The sequence below is a fragment of the Cricetulus griseus genome, chromosome 2 (genome assembly GCF_003668045.3).
Source record: "Cricetulus griseus strain 17A/GY chromosome 2, alternate assembly CriGri-PICRH-1.0, whole genome shotgun sequence".
NCBI lineage: Eukaryota > Metazoa > Chordata > Mammalia > Rodentia > Cricetidae > Cricetulus > Cricetulus griseus.
Genome location: NC_048595.1, coordinates 400,901,405 through 400,923,615, shown reverse-complemented (window position 1 = coordinate 400,923,615; position 22,211 = coordinate 400,901,405). Strand labels below are relative to the sequence as shown.

General features: G+C 39.0%; 2 long non-coding RNA genes across 2 annotated transcripts; one reads left to right on the top strand and one right to left on the bottom strand.

Moving 5' to 3' along the window:
• Positions 1 to 4,419: 4,419 nt before the first annotated feature.
• Positions 4,420 to 12,148, bottom strand: LOC103164400. Its single transcript, XR_003481463.2, has 3 exons — positions 11,924 to 12,148; positions 11,376 to 11,555; positions 4,420 to 4,479 (listed from the first exon to the last, which is right to left on the bottom strand). It is a non-coding gene; the product is annotated as an uncharacterized LOC103164400 (long non-coding RNA).
• A 2,852-nt stretch (positions 12,149 to 15,000) lies between these two features.
• On the top strand, positions 15,001 to 21,787 carry LOC113831182. Its single transcript, XR_003481466.2, has 2 exons — positions 15,001 to 18,193; positions 20,570 to 21,787. It is a non-coding gene; the product is annotated as an uncharacterized LOC113831182 (long non-coding RNA).
• The last annotated feature ends 424 nt before the right edge of the window (positions 21,788 to 22,211 follow it).

Here is a 22,211-nt window from a genome sequence, read left to right as displayed (position 1 = left end):
GTTCAGTCTATTTGGTGTTCTGTAGGCTTCTTGTATTTTCATTGGCATGTCTTTCTTTAGGTTGGGAAAGTTTTCTTCTATGATTTTGTTAAATATGTTTTCTGTGCCTTTGAGTTGGATTTCTTCACCTTCTTCTATACCTATTATTCTTAGGTTTGGTTTTTTTCACGGTATCCCATATTTCCTGGATATTTTGTGTTAGGGATTTGTTGGAGTTAACGTTTTCTTTGGTTGATGATTCTATTTCCACTAGTGTGTCTTCAACTCCTGAGATTCTCTCTTCCATCTCTTGTATTCTGGTGGTTATGCTTACATCTGTAGTTCCTGATTGTTTACTCGGCTTTTCTATTTCCAGCATTCCCTCAGATTGTGCTTTCTTTATTGTCTCTATTTTAGTTTTTGGGTCTTGAACTGTTTCTTGTATTTTTTGGTTTGTTTTGTCTTCAATTTCTTTAAGGGATTTTCTCATGTCCTCTTTGACGTCCTCTATCATTTTCCTGAAGATGTTTTTAAGGTCATTCTCTTCTGGTTCATCTGCATCGTGATGTTGAGGTCTTACTGGTGTATGGTTCCTAGTCTCCAGTGGCGTCATATTGGGTTTTCTGTTGTTGGATGTGCTTTTATCTTGTCCTCTTCTCAGCCTTTCTTTTGGTGGGTGTAGTGTTTCTTGTTCTCCTGGTGGATGTGGGCCCAAGGTTCCCTTCTGGGAGATGCAAACAGATCCAATACTCTGATGTCTGTGCTCTTCTTGTGGATGGAGGTGTCACTGTTTCCCAGGTGTAGGCAGTGTTTGGGCGTACCAGGTCCCACCTGTCAGGCAGTTAGAGGCAGAGCTGTCACCGGGCCTCGGGGTGTCAGGTCCTGCTGCCGAACTCCACGCAGGTCGCTTACGTCAGATGACTCTGAGCTGCGATGATGAACTGGAACTGGAAACAGTTCCTGGCCTACCTGGGCCAGTGGATGGAAGCCAGGCTGCCTCTGGGTGTTCGGTTTTTTCAACCCGCCACCGCCAAACTGGGTCTGGCACACAGGTGCTTGCCTCAGATGACTCTGAGCAGTGATGATGAACTGGAACCGGAAACAGTTCCTGGCCTTCCTGGGCCGGTGGATGGAGGCCGGGCTGCCTCTGGGTGTTCGGTGTTCGCAACCTGCCACCGAACTGCTTGCTAGTTTACTTGTGTTGTTTAATTAATTTTATGTTCAGATATCCAGACATCTAGATATCATGTGATCCTAAATATAAGACATTTACACATCTCAGGAATTATATTTAAAAGTACTATGTACTACTAATTCTTATTGTGGTTCGAATGTGCAATGTTCCCCATAGGCTCACTTGTTTAAATTGATGGTGCTATTGGGAAGCTTCTGGGACATGCTGGAGATGGACCCTTATTTCCTTCAGCAGACCCTGAGGTTTTACAGCCCAGCTCTTATCGTTGATTCTGCTTCCTGAGTATGGGCACAATGTGACCTGCCAGTTTCCTGACTCTGCCACCATGTATTTTTTGCTTGCTGTCATATCTTTCCCAATAAGATCGACTGTATCCTTCTGGAACTCTAAGTCAAAATAAGCCTTTCTCCTTTAAGTTGCTTTTGTAAGGGTATTTAATAACAGCAACAACAAAGCAACTAAGCCAATAATGCTCTGATATAATTTCATGTGAGGGGTGTGTATGTGTGTGTGAGCGCAAGTGTGTGTGTGTGATGCAGAATAAAAATGATCAAAAATGGAAAATAATTACATTTATGTATAGCACAAGTCAGAAAGCACCTTCTGAATAAATGCATATAAGAGCTATACAAATATTTTCTCTTGCAGTCCCTTATTGTTTTACTGAAGAACACTGAAGGGCATGGCACATTCAAACAATAACAGAGTGAAATGATTTAGAGTTTTCAAAATGCCTGTACTGAAATCACAAAAAAAAATCCATTTAAAAATGCTTACATAAACTTACTTATGTTTTTTGAGATACTTCCTGTAGTTTATTTTGCTTTCTACCTTTTAACCTTTTATGTGAGTATATGTGACATGTGTATGAGTGTGTACACTTTTCATATATGTGAGGGTGTGTGTGTTCATGCCATGTCACAGAAGTTAATCTCAGGTGTTGACTCCTGCCTTCTACTTCGTCTGACTCTATCTCTTATTCTTCACTGCTACATACACTAGGCTAGCTGCAAGCTTCCAGGAATTTTCCTGACTCCATCTCCAATCTTTTATAAGAAGAGCACTATGATTATAGAGACCTGATACTATGTCCAGATTCACATGAATTCAAAGGATCCAAACTCAGGAATCCTAATGCTTGTACCATAAATACTTCACCTTCTGAGACATCTTGTAGGGGAAGCTGTAGCCACGCCTACTTAGGGGCTGGCTACAGGTGTGCCTGACCATGCTTGTGAGGGCATGGTCAGGGTGACATAGAGGGACTGTGTTTTCTCTTTCGGTTTCACTTTGGTACTTGCTGGACAGACCACTGCCACACTGGCTGGCTAGGTCACTCTGTAAGTAAGGCTTTTCCCTATTAAATACCCTTATATTTCTACCTGACTCCGTATTGGTAATTTCCCACTATAATATCTCCCTAGCATTGCTTTCTATGGTCTGTGGAAAGCATTGAGGATTTTATCAGTCTTGCCCCACTTAACTGCCAGATCAGAACAGCACAAAACAATTTTTATGCCTTCATTTTGAGAGGGGAGAAGAACCCATATAATTATAGTGAAACATCTATTTAGAAAAATTAAAGAAATGGTTTTTGTAATGTGAGATATTCTGTTTCTCGGCTAAGAAATGTTTAAAGATTGCTTAAAGATCCTAAATCATTATGATAATTTTTCATTAACTTCTAATCATGTTGTCCTTCCTTAAGATATTGCCTTATGTACAAAAATTCTTTAAAAATTAAATAAGCATTCTACCACATCCAGTAGCTCTAGAATAAACTATAAAATACTGATGCCAGGTATTTGCTGTTTCCATGGCTTCATAGCTCTCTTTAAAGTGATCTTCATTTCTTTTCCCTTTGATGGAAGCAGCAGCTCTGAGACTATGACATTTCATTGTCAGGTTTATTCTCAAACTCAGCAGCAATGATTTGAAGATGCAGATGTTCAGTCCCTGCATAGCTCACAGCTCTGAAATCAGCATCTCAAGAGGAATTACAGAGAAATAAAAGTAGATCAGAATAATGAGGGAAATAATTGTTTGTAATTCTATACATGTTTAAGCTTTATACTTATAAATAACTTAATATAAATAACAGAAGCTGTCTTATATATGTTCACATTTTAAGGGATAAAAATCCCAAAGATTATTTTTCATAAATAACTGAAGATAAAATCTAGTTTAAATATAAAATGATAGTAATCATTATGACCTACTTGTCTATAGATCAGATTACAAGGTAGAAGAAGAATGAGTGGGCATTACAAGAGGCAAGCCTGGTGATGTACACCTACAAGCCTAGCAGGCTAGAGAATCAGAAACTCAACACTGCCCCGAGCAACACAGTGGGAGCCTATGCCAACAAAACAAATGAAAAAGAATTGAAAGACCCCCAAAGAGGTACTTTCGTAGAGGGAGACCCACACCCAGGAATCAGCGAGGCCATGAACTTGGATGCAAAAACAAGAGGCTTTATTGGAGACGCGGGTACCCGGGGCGACTTAGCTTCTGTGTGGCTAAGCGCCCCGAGCCAAGGGAAAGGGGTCCTTATATAGGGAAAAAGGCGCAAGCTAGGAGCAGGGATTCTATTGGATAATTCTAATGAGGCATTATACAGAGCTATTCCCATTGGTCAATGTATATGAGGCGCTATACAGGGTTATTCAAATGAGGCAAAGTACAGAGTTATTCAAATGAGGTGAAACATAGAGTCTTTCAAATGAGGCGAAATACAGAATCATTTCTATTGGATGGTTCAAATGAGACACAGAGCCATTCCAGATCAGCATATTCTCAAGGTCTGGTGTCTGGTACAGCAGACTCAATTCCCCTCCCCTCCGCTTCCTGATGGCTGACCTTGGGGGCGGAGACCTTGGGACGGAGTGTTTCTCTTCTGGCGGGGGCTCAGGGGCAGGGCTCCAGGCCGGATCACTTGGTGTTTGTTCTCGTGCCGACCCACCTGGTGCTCGCCCTCGTGCTGGCCCACCCGGTGCTCGTTCTCGGGCCGGCCCACCTGGTGCTTGTTCTCGGGCCAGGCATGCGGCGGGTGGCGGGGGAAGGCCACCGGGGGTGGGGATCGGGGAAGCCGCCAACAGGAGGAAGAGGAGACAAACTTGAGAAAGAAAGGGCTAAGGGGCAGGGGTCTTTCAGAATCAAGGATGTCTACCTTAAATGTCATCATAGAGCCTTCATCCAGTAGCTGATGGAAGCAGAAGCAGAGATTCACAGCTAAGCACTGAGCTGAACTCCTTGAATCCAGTTGTAGAGATGGAGGAGTGATGAGCAAAGGGGTCAAGACCATGCTGGAGAAACCAAAAAAAACAGCTGACATGAGCAAGTGGGAGCTCATGGACTCAAGTCTGACAGCTGGAGTACAGCATAAGACTGAACCAGGCCCCCTGAACATGGGTGTCTGTTGAGAGGCTTGGGCAGTCTATGTGGCCTCTGGCAATGGAAACAGTATTTAACCCTAGTGCATGAACGGGCTTTTGGGGCCCATTCCCCTATGGAGGTATATTCTCTCAGCCTGGATACAGGGAGGAGGTTCTTGTTCCTACTGGAAATGATGTGGCAGACTTTGATGATCCCCATGGGAGGCCTCACTCTCCCTGTGGATCCAGGGGGTAGGATGGGGCGATGGTGGGGAGAATGGGAGGACAGGAAGGAGAGGGAACTGGGATTGGTATGTAAAATAAGACTGTTTTTAATTTAAATAAAACAATTAATTAAAAATAGGAAAAGAACCACCAAGAGTGTTTTGCAAAGAACAAATGGAGTTTCTCCTACAAGATCCATGATTTCACTAGTCCTGAGTTGTCTAGGTTGTCAGTACCAGACACGGTTTTTCTCATATTGAATGGTTCATAAATCTAATTATAGAGCTATTGACTGTCGCCAAGTGCTACTAACTGAGCAGGTTATACTTGGGAGAATATATGTATATATGTCTATGCATATATGCATAGAAGAGTGATGAAAAAGAGGCCATAAATATGAAAAAGAGCAAGCAGTTAGGTTTGGCAGGACTAAGTAGAGGGGATAAATGATATAATTATATAAGTTCAAAAACAAACGAATATAAAATATTTTCAAAGAAAACACACATGCATGTGAGCATGCAAATACACGCGTGCGCGTGCGTGAACACACACACACACACACACACACACACACAATTTTTATAATTGAAGAAAAAACCCTACACACGTCTATGCTTTCACTTCTAGTGGCTATCTAATAGATAATCCTCCTTATTCTGCCAGTCCTAATTTCAAACATAGATAGTGATATAGAGGGATTATCAGGCTTTCCGTGTTCCTGGTCATTTACTTTGAGCTCCAAACTACCCTGGTTTGAGGGTTTCATGCCAGCTTTAAAAAATGTTTCTATTCTTTTTCAAGGTGCTTTTTTTCTTTTATTTAAATTAGAAACAAGATTGTTTTACATATCAATCCCAGTTCCCACTCCCTCCCCTTCTTCCTAGCCCCTCCCCCCTCAAGTAAAACCCTACCTATCACATATCCTTTCTGCTCCCCAGGGAGGGTGAGGCCTTCCATGGGGGGTCATCAGAGTCTATCTTACCCTTTGGGATAGGGCCTGGCCCACCCCCGTGTTTCTTGGCTCAGGGATTGAGCCAAGAAATTTCACCACAATCCCTGTACGTGGATTGGGCTCCTAAAGTCCACACCTATGCTAGGTCATGGGACCGATCAAGGGCCTTTATTAATGAGTTTCTAGACATGTCCACTTGTTAAGTCCAGGTCTGAGAATGACCTCTAGAACATACAGATTCTTATGCAAGCAGACCTTTAGGGACTATGAGTTTTGAGCCACCATGTGCTTTCAAATGTTGATGAACTAAGAACAGAGTAGTGTTTTATTCTTCATGTTAATTTTCATTCCACGTTTTCTCACACAAGGTGGCTTTTTCTAAATATAACATTATAAAATAAAGAAAATGTACCTTTTCATTGTAACATCTTGAATTGAAAAACTTTCCTGTGATCTCTAAAGAAAAAGGCAAGATCTTTCAAAGCATCTTTACATTTAAAAAAATGAAAGCGACAGCTTCTCAGTGAAAGGGGAGAAGAATAAAATGACATCAACAGCAGAGTAAGGTTCCCGATCCTCCAGAATCATAATTCTTTTCAATGTAATTTCTAGTGATTGGCACTTCAAAATGAAAGAAACTGACTTTTACTCGTGCTGAGCTGGGAAAGAAAGGTGTTGTGTAAGGAGTGACTGCTCTGGGGGATTCAAGTCATGTTGGTAGCTAGATAACACACTCACCTGACTTGCACCCCAGCACACTAGGAAGTGGAGAGCCCATGAGACAAAAAGCAGACCTGCAGTCCTCCAAGGACAAAAATGTTAAGTTCTGCCATATATACAACCAAAAGAAAAGGCCACTTAAAGAAAGAGCAACAACAATGTATCTAAAGTGAAGAGCCTGGCATGTACCTAATGTAACTACTATTCAGAAAAACTACTAAATGGTCTGTTCCACACACCAACTACACAGATGGTAATTAGAAAAAAAAATTTGAGAAAAACCTTATGCATTGCTCTTTAAAAATTCCACCAGTGGTGGGGCATGACTTAATTTCAGCACTTGAGAGGTAGAGGCAAGAGGGTTTCAGTGAGTTTGAGGCCAACCTGGTCAACAGAGTGATTTCCTGGACAGCCAGGGATCCAGGGTTGTTACACAAAGAAACCCTGTCTAAAAAAAAGTCAACCAGAATACCAAGATACAGTGTTTAGCAAGGATATTTGAACACAGAAGGAAACAAATCAGCACAAAGAACCAATGAAGAGAAACAAATACACTGTAGGATAATGGTTTTGTATCCAAGATACTTTGCTTACAACCTATGAATAACAGACTACATCTAAGAAACATCATGTTCGTGGATTGTTCCAGACATAAATTGAAGTGTTAGCCCTTTAACAGAAGCACCTCACATTCCACAGAGCCCCAAAATCATATGTCTCTGATAATAAGAGATGGGACACAATAGGTTTGATTTTCCTATGCATGGAAAGAATGATGGTTTTATAAAGTGAAAAAAAATGAACTTTTAATATGAGACTTCTCCAAGAATTATAGATTGTCAAACAAAAAATATAGACCATGTATTGGAGGCATAAAAATTAATTTTAAAAGGTAAACCATGAAGAGGGCTAATAGAAAATTAACATCACAACTTAATGTGATAATCATGGGAGATAAGAAAGAATATGTTTGAAAAATAAACAAAATATATAAGCAAATAATCGATATTATTCATAAATGCAGAATTATATTATTATGCTATGTTGAGATAGAATGCAGAGCTGAAGGAGCTAGAAGATGAGGAAGGAGATAGTTTCCAGAAATTAGGAGGAGGAATGAAATGGTGAGAATACATAAAATTAATTTTTAAAAATCTATTTTATTCTCCAAATAATGATAGCCATCTTATAGGATTCCAAGTTTCAACCAAAATAACAAAATAGAGTGAATAGATTCACTAATCAAACAACCAAATAGTTGGTTGGAAACACTCAAGCCAGCCTGAACAAAATAAGTAAAAATAGACTCAAACCTAGATAAATGCTAGTGACATTTAAGAACCGCATAGATGTTAGAATTGTTAATATTTTCAAAGAGCAGAGTGTGTCATGGGCAAAGAAAAGAATCAAAGATCAGAGACATCAAGACTCAGTTTGGCAGGGAAATGTTTAAAGGGACCAAGCAACTTGTGCTTGTCATGACAGAACAGTGACATTAATTCCAGAACTTTACAAATAAACACCTGAGTATTTAACTGAGGGAGAAAAATCATTGACTTTGGACATGCTTTACCTCAAAGTCCATTAGAATTAAGCTTTCTGAATAATTGTCATGTTACAACAGAGGTAACACAATAAGAAATGTATTGGTTAGTGAACGATTAGCTATTCCTGAAGTAGGACATAGCCAGTTAATATTTCCTAATAATTTCTGAAAGTCAAGTGTCTTTAAATTGTCTAATGGGCATTTAGTAGTTTAACAGTTATTCTAGTAACTTGTAATAGTAACATTTATAGTAATAGTTGTCCCACAGTCTCTGATCTTTGTACCTTTTCAAGGTATAACAATAAGCCCCTTATCTCATGTAGCATATCTTGAGTCATGTCATATATGGATTGTAGCTCTTCCTCTTTGGAGATGACTAACAGACTGTCATCCATATACTGAATAATATAAGCCCCAGGGAAAGGCTGACTCATAGGCCCTAAAACCTTTCCTACATAGCATTGACATATAGTAGGGGAGTTTGTCATGCCTTGAGGTAACACAGTACATTGATATCAGAGCTGAGATGCTTTACAATTGAATGAGGAAACAGAAAAGACAAAATGTACCTCATTATTATAGTATAAAAGCAATATTTTAAATCCAAAACTATTAAAGGCCAATTTTTAGGAATAACTGTGTGTGTAGGTAAACTAGGCTGCAAAATTCCCATTGGCCACATTGTGGCATTAGCATTCTGTAAGTCAACCAACATTCTCCATTTACCAGATTTCTTGTTAATTACAAAACCAGAGGAACTCCAGGGAGAAAAAAAAGGGTTTCATGTGCTCATTCTCCTACTGTTCTCTGAGAAACTGGCAAAGTTTCTGGAGCTTTGCTTTAGTGTCCAGACAGGCTCACTAGGCTTCCATGTAATTTTTATATATGGCATTTTTCAATGGTTCCTATGAAAAGCCCAATCCATGTTTATGATTTTGTCCTTGTGGAAATATAGGTTCAATAATCCTTTGCAACTCTTTACCTAGTCCTTTTCCATTTTGATAGCTCATCTTTTACATCAGCCATTGCACTTGTGAAGAATAAGTAACATTATCGGTGGGAATATGGACATCTGCATTAGTTTGTAGAAAGTCTCTTCCTCAAATATGAGTAACATAAGGCTGTAGGATGGTCATTATGTCTTCTGTATTTATGCAGTATAACTTTGTAGTACTTTGCTTAGTCTCCCGAGAGCTCATAGTTCCCAAACCTATTAGGGTTGAATTTATAATGGCCATTCAGAGGGCCATTATTCTATGGTTATAATAAAGACTTCAGCCTCAGAATAAATTAATCCTATAAAAATTTCCTTTTATTTTGAAATCCAACAATGGTTTATCAGTTTCCTTCAATAAAGTACTTGAAGCTACAGTTTTATCTGCACTACCAAATGCTCCCTCATGAAGTGCATTTTTCTGTGAAGGAGCTACATTGGGCAATACACATAACTGGGCATTTTTTTCTCTAGTTTTAAATTGACAACCAGTGGGCACTGTGATCGTGACCATATTTTCCCCTGTATAGTCTTCATCAATGACTCCTGTATGAACTATAAAAGTCCAACTGATCCATGGAATATAGGTCCCTGATATACTTTGTGCAACTTAAAAGGACATTGTAGATGAGAAATGGCAATGTCTTTAGAACAAGGAATATCAATAGCAGCACTCCCTTGAGTAGCAGCTTACAGGGAAGGAGTAGGTCAATTCCAATCTGAAGCTGGCACAGATGTTATTGTCTTGGATTTACACCCTCTAATTTAATAGGTCCTGAGGGGACCACTCAATCTATTTCCCTATTATTGGATAATATTGTTATTGTTACTAGACAATGTGTTGCTGACCTTACCATATTTAGATCTTCCTTCCTTAGCCCAATGTTTCTCTTTCTTGCATTTAGTGCAAAAGCCAGAAGCTCATTGATTCTGAGCATCCATTTGTTCTAAGAGTAGCTTACTTTGTTTCTTTAAGAGACCAGGCAAGCCACAATTGAAACATTTTGCTAACTTCTGTGTTTGAGTTGTATAGGCTTCTAAAGCGGCTAATTTTCTTCTGTTTTTAGGATCCCACATTTCTACATAACTTCAGAAAGTCCATAATATTTCCTAAATTCCTCTGAGATTTAGTTATTCCTTGGCAACCATCACCAGCATTATCAAAAGTCAGGTGTCTTAATACTCACTCTTGATTTTGTTCCCTTTTTATGTGTTTCTCAAGAACAGATTTGGATCTCCCTATGAAATCAGCATAAAGTTCAAAAGGACTTTGCATAATTTTTATATAACTACACCCAAAATTAGATCACATATTAATTTTTATTCAAAAGGCCATAGCTCTGTCCCTAACATGTGGGAGCACTGCAGGAGGTATATTACACAATGACAATACCAGTCCCTGTCAGCATTTCATACATGAAATTTCCAGGATTACCCCTTAGTCCTAGTTGCCAAACTTTTTCATGGCTCTCATCTGCAAACCAAATTTGCCACTGGTGAACCTGGGAAGGGTTAAGAACCATTTTAGCAATTATATGAAAGTCATATGGTAACCATTGTGCAGTACTGCTCCAACCAAAAAGATACTCATAACAATATGGAGCGGTACATCCATAGGAATCACAAACCTTTCTAAAATCTTTATCATATCCATGCCTAATCCCTGTTAAACATTGTGATTTTGATGAAATTGCACTGGAAATACCAGGAGAAGCCCATGAGGAATTTGTAAATGAATTCTGTTCTCCTGTCCTGCCCTAGCCTTGGTTGTAATTTTAACTTTTTTCATAGACTCTTCTTAATCCTCATTAAAAAAATGGAGAGAATTCAAGATTAGATGGGTTATCTAATTCTTTACTCTATGCTTCAGGGTGACCTTCAGAAATTGGAGAATAAATATTTAAAGGAGGCCCATGTAAGGGAGTTGAGGGAGTGGTCGCTGGCAGAGTTATTAGTGCTGCTGTTTTTACTTTTGCTTTGGCCTGCACAGGGAAAATTTCCTTTTGTGCCTCTTTTACCAATTTTATGGTTTGATCACCCAGTTTATGTTCATTCAGTAAATTTGCCATCTCTACCTGATGATTAATGACCTCCTTATCTTCATTATGTATTTTGATAATAGCCCAGATTAATAGCCAAGTTACCCAAAACTGAACAAGGATCTTTCCCCTTGTTTATATGAATTTTCAATATTCTTTTGGACTCTGTCTCATATTTCTTCATCTAAAACTGGAAACCAGGGATTATAATCTTAAACAATTTGTAAGCAATCTATTGATTGTGATTTTAATACTTGCGGTCCAAAAAAAAAAAAAAAAAAAAAAAGATGCACAAGCTGGACATAAAGCAAAGCCTTCCCTGGTTTCTGCCCCATCGTTTGCACTCACCTTCTGTGAGGGTCCCCACGCTGTTATCAAGTATTTGACCAGATTCCTCTTCAGATACCACTTCAGATACCACTTGTCACTGCTCTAGAGGTGGTGGGACATGGAAGAATGGAGACGATAAATGTGGCAGAATAAAGTCTCATGCAGTAGCCAACTTCATCCAGGACATCAATTAATACTCTGAAAGTTAAGAAAGGTCACATGGGAACAGTTCTCTTGAGATTAAGCTATATACAATCAGAAGGGCAAACCGCATGTGCCAAAACCATATTTTTTCCAAAGAGGCATATAAAGGATAGTTTAATATGTAATCAATCAAGTAACAATGCCAAGAAATAATGAATAATCTTAAATAACCCCACTTCTATCCACTACACCTGGGAGGGGCATGAAAACACACCTCAAGAACAATTCTGTGGGTTTTGTTTGTTGTTTCATCTAGTGGTGGTGATGTTTTTTGAGACAGAGTTTCTCTGTGTAACATCCTTGGCTGTCCTGGAACTCACTTTGTACATCAAACTGGCCTCAAACTCACAGAGATCACTTACCTCTGCTTCCCAAGTGCTGGGATTAAAGGCTTGCACCATGCCTGGCTCACAGTTCTGTGTTTTGAAAAAACTGAGGTCTTAAAACTCTTGTCCCGTTTCCTTGGAATTTTCTCATAAGTACTTAGAATTACCCTCACATGATCACATTCCTAAGCAGGGCTCTTGATGGGGAATGCACTTCTTTGTATGTTTATCTTATTGACTGTTGAATAAAATACTGTTTGGCCAATGGCAAGCAAGGACTAGGAGTCAAAGAGGATTCTGGGAAATGTAGTAGAGAAGTGATGATCCAGGCAGGAAGTGACATGGCAAGGAGACTCATATCTAAGCGAGGAAACAGGAAGTATGCCCCTTTTCCCCTTCCTCCTCCAGCGGCAGGATGTGATCCACTGACAAGGAGGGACGCCAATAAGGCGTCCTATAAGATAAGTCTTATAACATATACAGATTTATGATAATTAAGACTGACCTAGCAGATGAGAATCCTAGTCATTGGCCAAGCAGCATTGAACCTAATACAAGTTTCTGTGTATTCATTTGGGCCTAAGTCAGGCGGGTGGCTGGTGTAAAGCTCACACGTGGCGATGGGGCTCAGGCGGCTTTGGCAGAAAGATTTATTGTAACAGGCTTTGACAGATATCATAAAGACCATATCCAATGAAAACTTTCAGATCAGCCTATAATCTGAACATATGTGGAAAACTGTAAAGAAAATTTTATGAATAGTACAATGGGTACTTCAGGAGGCAAAGAAATCTACATGCATGCACATTTTTGAATAATTGTTTTTATGTATGTAATTGTGTAAGTGTATGCCAAGTATGTGCAGGTGTTTGTGGAGGCTGGAAAAGGTGTTGAATTCCCCAGAGGTAGAGTTACAGTCAATTATGGGCTGTTAGTGTGGGTGCTGGAAACTGGACCTGAGGGCTCAGTGGGGGTGCTAAGAACTGGAGCTGAGTTTTCAGTGTGGGTTCTGGAAAACAGACATAAGTGATCAATGTGAGAGCTAGGAACTGAATCTGAGCTGTCAGCGTGGGTGCTGGAAACTGCGCCTATCTCCTTTGGAATGCAGGGTGAGCTGTTAAGCTCATGGGCCTTTCTTAGCATAGTTTTTATATGAGTGTGAGTACTTATGGGTACATGTGCCAGAATTTCAGGAGGTTAGCATCTAGGCTCCAGAAATATGTGGTTGCTCAACTCTGCTTTGTATATGACATAGTACTTGTGTAACCTACATATATCTGTCTTTCCCAGACCCATTCTAGATTTTTTTCTAGTAGCTGATTCAATTTAAATGCTGTGTAGATAAACATTATACTGTCTATCTACATGATAGATAGATAGATAGATAGATAGATAGATAGATAGATAGATAGATATCTACATGTCTATAATGACCGAAAAGTTCTTGTTCCATGCAGGTGCACTTTACTTTAGATCTGTTGGTCCAGTGAGTAATACAAAACACAAGGACAAAGAGAGAATACTATGTACAGGTATACCCAGAGTGTAAATATTTACCCAGTATCAAAAGTCTACAGTTATCATTATCCAAGTAGCCATCAAGAATTTCAGTATTAATCTAATTTGAGAGACTAACGGAATCAACTCAAAATTTTCAAAGCAGAAAATTAAAATAAAACATGATTTTCCTCAAGACAAAGTGAATATGATCATTAACAGGTGAAAAATAGCTAGAATGTGGTGTTGTTTCGTAGTCTTTTGCATAGTAGAAAGTTTTATTACTCAGTTTCTCCCTTTCAGATGAAGGAGAAACCAAGCCATGTGACTTCAGTGTTCCTTATGTAGGATTATGTTGAAATGTCTTAGGAAAAGTTCATTCTTCCCTCTTCATCACAGGAAATATGGCAAAAAAGGAAGGAGATAACTCACCTTTTGGTGAGACTTTAGTTTGGTCCTTTTAATACCATCGATGCTAAGTTTCACTGCCTCAAACAATAGAGCACTGATTTGCAGCTGATTAAACAGTCACTTCTAACCATGAACCATGTTTACCTTCCTTAGGGGTAATTATCTCAGAAGCATTGCTCTGCAGCTCATAGAAATACTAATTTTAAAGTGAATGTAATTTCTGAATCAAAGTTGGCTCTTCTGAAGTCTTCAAATGCTAAGATTCTCCCTTCCTAGTGTCAGTAAAGCACACACACATGTGCACACATACACACACACACACACACACACACACACACACACACACACGTGCACACAAGTACATGCACACATAAAGATTGTCTTTCTTTATCTTTCTTCCTTTCTTCTGTCTGTTAATCCTTCCTTTCTCTTCCTTCCTTTCTTTCTCTTTTAAAGAGATCCTGTCCCCAATGCACATATTCTTTAAAATGATGTCACACATTTTTCCTCTTGCTTTTCTGGTTTTATAAAGAGAACATAAACTGAGAGCAAATATTTGCAAACGTCCTTTGATAGGGGAAGTGCTTCTGTGTATGTGTTTGTCTTATTGGATGATAAATAAAGTACTGTTTGGCTAATGAGGCATCAAGCTAGGCTAGACTAGGAGTCAAGGAGGATTCTGGGAAATGTAATAAAGAAGTGGTGATCTGCAGGAAGTGACATAGCAGGGAGACTCATATATAAACAAGGGCAAGAAGGAAGTGGGCTCCTTCTCTCTTCCTCCAGAGTCACCATGTGATCCCGGGATGAGGATGCCAATGGAAAGCATCTGATAAGTCTTATAAAATATATAGATTTATGATCATTAATACTGAGTTAACAGATGAGGAATCCTAGTCATTGGCCAAGCAGCATTTGTACCTAATAGAAGTCTCTGTGTATTATTTGGGGCCCTAACGCAGTGAGTGGAACTCAAGTGGGTGGCAGAAAGATTTTTTGTAACAGTCTTTCAAGCGACTGTCAATTTGCAGCAATATTTAAAGTTCTTCTATCATTGTGAATACAATGGCTTATAATGAAAATATCTTACTAGAAATGTGTTTTCAAGTGTATGTATGTTTGTTGAATATACATATGTATGTGTGCAGGCATGTGTGAATGCACATGTGTGCATATGTATGTGTATCTGTGTATGTGTGTGCACATGTGTATGTGTGAATGTGTAGCCTGAATAATAAAAACCCAGAAACAGATACTGTCGTTCAAGCTGAAGATCAGAAAGGCAAAGCAGCCAAGCCACTAGAGAGTTCTTACCTCTACCAAGGCTACAACCAAAATCCTGTCCTCAGAATGATGGCAGACTGCAATGCTCTCCACCCAAAACCTCAGCTTCCCCCTGAGACTGCACTGAACTTCTGCCTTATATTCTCTCTAGGGCTAGGATTAACGGTGTGAGCTCTGTTTCTCTTTTAGACTGATGCACTGTCATGTAACCCAGAGTAGGCTTTAATTTACAGAGATCCATCTGCCTCTGTCTCCTGAGTGTTTGGATTAAAGATGTGGCCACCACTGACTGTGATCTATAGCTAGTCACTGGCTTAGGTATGTGGCTAACTAATGGCTTAGCTCTTAACTAGGTGTGTGGTTAACTGGTGGCTTAGCTCTACATTCTGATCTTCAGGCAAGGCTCATTTGTTAGATCATAAGTAAAATATTACCACAGCTATAGGTCTTGGTACTGAGACAGGCCTTCTGAAATGTCCTCTCAATAAGGAGAAAATAATCCCTTCTACCTCATTTGGGGTAACTTGTGGTGCAAGTTCTTCACTAAGAACTAGAGCTAGAGTAAACCTAAATACATCCTCCTTTCATATGGTAATTTAAATTTCAAGAAATGCCAAAGCTGAAGTTTATATTTTTAGTGTTACCATGGAAACAGGACATTTGGGGTTCAAAGATTCAATAGCCTACAGCTACTGTAGTACTTATATAATGATATAATAAATACTTGCACTAGTGCAGAAAGTAACAAATTTCTGTATAGTTTAACACACACACACACACACACACACACACACACACACATATATATATATATATATATATATATAATATATATATTCACTCTTTGTAATACAACTGGAAAGACAATGTAATTCCTAAAACTGAATGATGATACTTGAGAGAATAATCAAATAACAAAATGTGTGTGGAAAATAACATTTTTAAAAAAGATATAGTGAAAATCATATAAATGAGAACAATGTGTTATTGACATAGGGATAAAAACCCACAAACAGATGAGAATCCAATTCCCATGGGACAAGCTAATGTGGGTTTTTTTTTTCAAGCTGAAACTTTTGGTAATTTATTCCTAAAATAGAGAAAAATAAATTGAATAAATCATGCATAAAATATTTTGTAAATAAATACATTTTATTTACACTGTCACACTCCTTCAAAAGCCCCCATTTGCACAGTTTTGCTAAAGCTATGGGAAAATGCCTTTTCACTCCTGTTGGAAGAGAGTCAGTTGTTCTTTACAGTCCTCAGTTTAATCCCAGGGATGTTGAAAAGAAGTGTTCATACAGTATATGACTCAACAGAGACACTGCTGGGTTTAACTCCAGTCTTGCACAGTGGGAAAATGGATGAATATGATTGATTTAGCTCCTTCTATCTTCATGTGGATGAAAATGTAGCTTAAAGAATGCACACAGGATGCTTACTACTCATGGTCACCCTTTGTGCAAAAACTGATAGCTGCTTGGGAGCTTGAGAGTCTGCCTCTTGGTGTACACCCAGGGTCTCTCTCAGTTGTTCCTGTCAGCCCCTCTCAGCTTTTCCTTCTAGCTCTTCTGCATTCCTTTGTGAATCCCCAGCAACCTGCAGAATACCTCCCTTCTAGGGACTCACAGCCTCCACCCTTGGCCGGGACTCAAATCAGTGCATAGCTCAACCTTCATCAGAGAAATATCTCTAAAGTTGCTCACTTTCTACACACAGAGACCCACAACCTTGCCAAGACAAGGTGGTCCAGTCCTGCAAATTATCCTAGTCCACAGAAATGTCTGTAGATATGCTAGGCCTATAGGCTAAAGATGGATGCCCCAACGTTGCAGAGAAATCTAGGGTGGCTGTCAAGCAGTCAGCTGTTTCTGTCATTTCTCACATTTTTTGGAAGTCACTTGCTTGCACTTCCTGTTTACTCAGTTAATATTATTTCCTTTTTGGGTCTCTGAGGGAGTTGAAGACTAGGAAGTATAGTTATAGGTTTCCTTACTTACCAGAATCAGTAAAGAAATTCACAAGAGATGCATTAAGTGTAATAGGTTTCAAAGATATTAAATGATAATTTGATAATGCAAATCAGAATAGAAAGTACATTGGGTACAAGACTTTGGACTCATCAATAAAGAATAGATAATGGAATATTTTCTCTGAATTTGTCAAATTCTAATGGAATATAATTGTTAATGTAATTACTGCCTGTAAATATTGTATATACTTATTGTACTTATTGTAAATAGCTTTTCTTATAATAGTTATACTTTTTAAAATTTTAGACAAAAAAGGGGGATGTATGGTGATATCTTGCTTGTATAAATAAAGCCTGTCTGAAGGTCAGAAAATGGAGCTTGTCACTAGCTAACTTTAGAGGTCTGGAAGTCTGTAAAAACAGACAGGAAGTGAGGTAGCTGGGCAGAAACAGGATATAAGCAAGGAGAAAGAGGAACTGGCTCTCTTGTCTGCTGAGACTCAAAGGAGATAGGGTGTGGCCATGGCTTGCTCTTTCTCTCTGATCTCTCAGCATCTTCCTCTAGGTCTGAGTCTGGGTTTTTGTTATCTAGACCAATTAAGAACTCCATTTATAGGATAGACAGTGTGCAGAAAATGAGTGACTTTAGAGTAACCAGTCCTACATGGGATGTCTTTATCAAATCCATCCCCTCAGTGTTCAGGGATCTATGAGGAAGAGGCAGAAAGTTAATAAGAATCAGAGGTGGTTAATGATTCCAAGGAAATAATGTCTTCAACATTCAACAGTCCTGATATTCATATGATCTCACAGAGACTGTGATAGCATGCCCTAAACCAGCATGGGTTCAAACCAGACAAATTCCTGGCACAGAGAAGTGAACAGAAACTATTTGCAATTGGTACCTGTTAGGAAAAGGAAAATAAGTTTTCTCCAATGGATTGTCACTGGGTATTTCAACCACACTCCATGGCAGGTTCCATACCCAGGAAGAGTTAACCAACACAAAATGAACAACATATTGTTTTGGGGTTTTAGAAGGGTTCTTGTTGTTTTGTTTTGGTATTTTTTTCTTACCTTTTGTTTTGTTTTGCTTTGCTTCATTTTTTAGGAGAATGAGAACATGAGATTTGGGGGAGGTAAGGAGATGGGAAGGATCTGGGAGGAGTTGGGGAAGGGAAAGAATATGATCAAAATATATAGTTTGATCAAAAAGAAATTATTTTTCTTGATTATTTCCAAAAAAGATTTTGAAAAGATATATCAGATCTCTCCTCAGACCTATACACATGGGGGAGGGCCCTAGGCCTGGCCCAGGATGATGTGGTGGACTTGGGGAGCCCCCATCAAGGGCCCAACCCAGCCTGGGGAGTGGAGGGTGGATGGGGTGAGGGGCAGGTGGGAGGTTGGGGGAGGGTTGGGGGGAAGGGAAAGGAGAGGGAGAAGGGATTGACATGTGAAGCAAGCTTGTTCCTAATTTGAACTAATAAAAAAAATTACAAAAAAAGATATGTCAGCTCATAACCATCCATAATTCTAGTCCCCAGGAAGGGATTGAACCCTTCCCTTTTCTGGTCTCTGTAGGCATGTATATACACATACATACATACATACATCTCAGTGATATACATAAAGTAAAAATAAACCTTTCTTTTAAGTATGTACAGTGGAATTACTATGTAGTACTTAGAAGTAAGCACTACTCCTACCTAAAACAACACAGATGAGTCTCACAGAATCTTGTGGTGCAAGTGTCAGAAATTACGTGAGATGTGCTTCATAAAAAATAGTTTAAGAGGACAGATAGCCATATAAGAATGTATTGATTTAACAAATATATTTGCCACAAACAATTCATATACTACATATTATTGTGATAGAGAAGTCAATTTTGCCATTGGGGTTCTTGGTTTCAATAACAGATTTAATAGTGGACTCAAATGGAGGGAAACACGGGGACAGTTTTATTTGAGCTTGAGAGAAACACTGCAAGGCAGACAAGCTGTAAAGTCTCAGTTGCCACCATTTGGAGAAGAATGTGGAGAAGAAGGGGAAAGGCCACACTGGATAGCTGGCCTGGAGGTCACATACCTGGAGAACAAACAACCACATAGTACTGCTTCTTTACAGCATGTGCACATATAAGTGAAAGGTGATTACAAATTGGTCAAATGAACAGAGAGTAGCGGCTAAGTAATAGAAATACACAAAAGCTACAACTAATTCTGAGGGATGTTAAATACTGCATTCAAAAGGAATGAATAGGAACATATAAATAAGAACAAAAGTTTTGACAGGTTGTGGTGCCCCACATCTTTAATCCCAGCACTTGGGAAGCAGAAGCAAGCAGATCTCTGAGTTCAAGGCTAGCCATCAACAGAGTAAGTTCTAGGACAGCTAGGGCTAAACAGAGAAACCTCGTCTTGAAAAACAAAACAAAAACTTAAATAATTTTAGCCCAGCATAACTAATTAATGCATAGACCATAGTGATAAAGGTACTATTTCGTTATTGCTTTCTATGACTTCATGTGTTTTTCTGTGAGTTTAAAATGCACATTTTGAAACAGCATGGTGTATTCTCTCTGTCCTGTGGCTATATTTCATATTTTTATGCTGAAATCATGAAGTTATGAGATGTTTCTTTAAAAAAAAACCCTAAAATATTACCTCCTTTAGGACTAGTCAGTAGCTCTTTGGCAGTATCAAATGCCTAAGGGAAATAATTTTCTATCTGAAAGACTAGGTGGAGATGAATGTCTGCCATTTCACAGCTCATTATCTTGAAATGGTTCCTCCAAAAGCATAAAATATCCAGAGTCCTATGAGTACTTATCTCGTATGGGGCTTTCCCCAGAAAACATTAGTTATGCTGTGCTGTTCTTCTTTGAAAGCCTCTTAATGTCAAAATGAATTTCTTGTCATACAAAAATAAAAGCCAGTTTATAGCAATGAAAATAATTATTTTCTTATAATATTCAATGAAAGCATCACCTGTTCAGGGACAACAGATTTAGTAAACTAATAGAAAGAATAAAAGTTACATGTAGTAGATGAGCCATTTTGCATGGAGTGAATTGTTTTGGGAACTAGAAATATATTCTAAAGCATACACTTAACACAAAACTTTATTATCTAGTTCTTTTAGAAATGGTTTTGAAACACATTTTACACCATATTTTTGAACACTGAAAGTATCACTGAGGGACCATTCAAATGTTTTTAACTATTAGTTTCTAGAGTAATTAATTTTCCTTTATCCCTTTGCTTGAATATCAGCTATTAGATTTAGGACTAGGAGTTATAATTCAAAGATTCTTTTCACATTTGACTTCCTGACTGTGACTTGGGTGCTTAATGTTCTACATAAGTAGGATCCTGGGAATTCATCTGACTCTTATTTTGAGAATGCTTGTTTTCCAATTGTGAGAGCCTAACACAGTTGTTAACTGTCTAAAAAGTCAGGCTATACACCATTATTGTTTTTTAAATGTTGTGTTCTCTCATCTTTCATAGGGTGTGTGGGGGAAACAAAACAGAACAATGTAAGCAAATCAAATTGGAATCTATGGTGCTGTATGAGTCCCATCCTTGAAGAGAAATCAATGTAAATATGTTCAAACTACAGTGTGCCAGATGATGTGGGAATTATGGGTTATTATGTGAAAGAACAAGGTACAGGAATGGAGCCCTGTAATGAGCACAGTAAAAAAAAATGCCTTTTAGAAATGTAAAAATAGCCAAGTCACGATCCCCTCTGCACACAAGGCTGCACCTGATAACCAGAACCCAGTGACATCACTCACTCAAGATAAGTAGACACAGTCTCAGAAACCCATAATGCCCAATGGACAGTTTATAAGCAGAGACCAAGAGCAATGTTCTGCTCTGCACATTTGGAGAGATGCCTCTGTGATATGTTTTGTGGCTAGAGAACTCCTACCCCAGGACCCTGACTTTCAAATCAAAGACTTCTGTTAGAGATTGGACATGACTTTCAGCTAAGATATGTCACACAGGTGAGCAACTTTGGGGAGATAGGCTTAGGAACATAGTTAAGAATTTAGAATGTGAACTTTGTGTGATAACCTACAGCATAATAAAATACAACTTTTGTTATGCTATGAGTATCTACCGTCTTGTCTGCAACAGTTGACATAACAGAATTTTAGATGATTCTTAGAAAAGGTGAAACTAAGGGGGGGGGACTTGCTATTCTAAAGACACTTCTCCCCAGGGAGAAGGGTGAATTCTTGACTGCAAGACTTCCACAAAGGCACAGGCTTCTGTCCTAAGACCAGAGATGTTCAAAAGAAGGAAGAAACAAGAATCCTGTGGCATGAAGGCATGAAGGCACCAGCTTCTGCCTGAAGACCAGTAGTGGGAGCAGAGTTAACACTGGATAGCCAAGAGAAGGACGAAGCTTCAACCTGAAAGGCTGGTCATAAATCAGGCCTCCTCTACCAGTAACCTAAATTGGTACATTAGAAAAAGAGAAGCCAATTCCTCTATTACTTGGCCAACAAATTGACAAGATGCAGAGACTAATAAGAGAAATCTCAAAAACATGAAAGCAAAGAACAAGAACTGTCCCAGCAGTAGATGCTACAGAACTTATTATCACTTGGCACAACAAAAGTTCTCTAGGCTCAAGAAGGAAATTACATTTGGTATTCCGTTGTCCATATCAATGGTATTTGAGCCCTTGCTAAAGAAAGCAGAGACTTAAAAGGTTTCCTGGATTCTTTTTTTTAGTTATTTTTATTTAAATTTAAAAAATCTTATTTTACATACCAGTTCCAGTTCTCTCTCCCTCTGGCCCTCCCATTCCCCCCACCATCCCCTCATCCCACCCCCATCCACTCCTCAGGGAGCTTGAGGCATTTCATGGGAGATCATCAAAGTCTATCATATTATTTGGGGCAGGAATAAGCCCCTCCCCACTGTATCTAGTCTGAGAGAGTATCCCTCCATAGGGAATGGGCTCCTAAAGTCCACTCGTGCACTAGGGATGAATACTGATTCCACTGCCAGAGGCCGAATAGACTGCCCAACCCTCCCAACTGACACCCACGTTCAGAGGGCCTGGTTCAGTCTTATGCTGATTCTCCAGTTGTCAGTCTGCAGTCTTTGAACTCCCACTTGCTCACATTAGCTG